General features: G+C 25.9%; 1 protein-coding gene across 1 annotated transcript in view; it reads right to left on the bottom strand.

Annotated features, from left to right (window-relative positions):
• LOC117174484 (ATP-binding cassette sub-family D member-like) overlaps positions 1–1,970 on the bottom strand; it is a 48,583-nt gene that overhangs the window by 3,377 nt on the left and 43,236 nt on the right. The window lies entirely within an intron of this gene.

Raw genomic sequence — 1,970 nt, 5'->3', positions numbered from 1 at the left:
AAAACACGTAAACTCAGAAGATGTGGACTGTGACTGCACCATATATCTAGCCGGGAGTGGTGATGACTGAAAACAGATGATTTGGAGCGATTCGCGCGCCATCTGTTGGTCATTCTAAGGACTTATTGAACTACCCTCGTAATATGCATTTTCCGTAACAGAAAGCTACCGTTATTTTTCCATTTCGGAAAATTATTATTTCAAGTTAAAATATTATTTTTTCCCTTTCCTGGCCACACAGGTCCCTATGGGTTAAAATATAGGGACCAAAGTATACTTTTTGTCGCGCTCATATCGTACTTTTTTCGGGCCTACAGAGTAAAAAATGCAGAATTAATTCATAAGTCTTTAAAACGATTCAAGTTAAATTTAAAGGAAGTCAAATGAATTGGAAAATATTTTTTAATACAAAAAATACCATTTATTTACGCAAAATTGAAATAAATTTAGTGGAATTCAAGGTAAAGTAGTAGAATTCGATGAAATGAATAAAAATTCAAGGTGAATTTAAAAAAAATCAAATGAATTGAAAGCAATTTAAAAATATGAAGAAACTTAATTGAATTCCGTAACTTTGAAATGAGTTTAGAAAAATTAAAAGAAATTGAAACAAAAAAGTTTCCAATAAAAAAGTGATGAATGACTACAAAATAATTTCAAAAAATTAAAATGAGTAGGAAAAATGAAAAAAAATTTATTTCAGTAAAATTTTAGTTCAAATGAATTTAAAAGAATTCAGAATAAATTAATAAAAATTCAGGGTATGGCAAAATCTATTGAAATCTTTTAAACCCTACTAAATCCCTCACTTCTTGTAAATAAATTCTTTAAAATCCATTAAAATATTATAAAATCCCATGAAATCTGATGATACTTCCTAAAATCTTAGAAAAGTGATTGAAATATCTTGAGAGCTCTTCAAATCCCATAAAATAATTGAAATCCTTCTCATTTTTTAAAAATATTTTAAAATATTTCAAAGTTATTAAAATCCCTTCAAACTTTTAAAATCAATAAAAAATGTATGGGAATTACTTAAAATTTCTTAAAATATTAAAAATCCTTTAAATTCTTTTTAAAATTTTAAAGCTCTTGAAAATGTCAAGCTATTTGAAAAAAAATATTTCAAATCATTTTATCAATTGACCCTCAGGATCCATTAAATAAAAAGTTTTAAAACTTCAATTAAGTGAATTTAGAAGAATTTAAATGAATTAATGAGAATTCAGTGTTAATTCTAAATCTCTTAAAATCTTGAAAGCCCTATGAAATATCTCACTTCTCGTGAATAACTTCTTTGAAATTCACTAGAATATTATAAAATCGCGCGAAATTATATTATAATAAATCCTGGAAAAGGTGTTAAAATACTTTAAGAGCTTTACAATTCCTTAAAATAATTAAACTCTTATAAAATAATGTGGAATCTTTAAAAACAATTCAAAACCTTACAGGTCCTGTAAAATCGTCCGATATCTCCCGAAATTCTAGAAAATTCTTCATTCTAAAATATTCCAAACGCTTTGAAATCCCGTCAAATTAATGAAATTAATTAATAATTCCTTGAAATCTTTACAAGTTCCCTAAAATGTTTCAAATTAAAAGCTCTTTAAAATTCCGTAGAACTTTTAAAAATACCCTAAAATCGTTGAAATCTTTTCAAATTATCGAAATCTATTAAAAATTTCTCAGAATTGTGAAAAATACGTAGATATATTTTTGCTTTGATCTTATTATACATTTTTTTAAAGTTGCATTATGGGCTACAAATAGGGTACTATAGGGACCAAATTTTAAAAATATGGTACTTTAGGAACATTAAATAAATTTAAGGTACAATAGGGGACATATGGTCCATATGTCCCCTATTTCGGAAAATTAAAATTTCGTTGCAATCATTATTTTTCCGTTTCGGAAAATTATATTTCGAATAAAAATATTTTTGCGTTTCGGAAAGATATATTTTGAAT

This window comes from Belonocnema kinseyi, chromosome 6, assembly GCF_010883055.1.
Source record: "Belonocnema kinseyi isolate 2016_QV_RU_SX_M_011 chromosome 6, B_treatae_v1, whole genome shotgun sequence".
Classification (NCBI taxonomy): domain Eukaryota; kingdom Metazoa; phylum Arthropoda; class Insecta; order Hymenoptera; family Cynipidae; genus Belonocnema; species Belonocnema kinseyi.
This window is presented reverse-complemented; position numbering and strand designations above follow the sequence as displayed.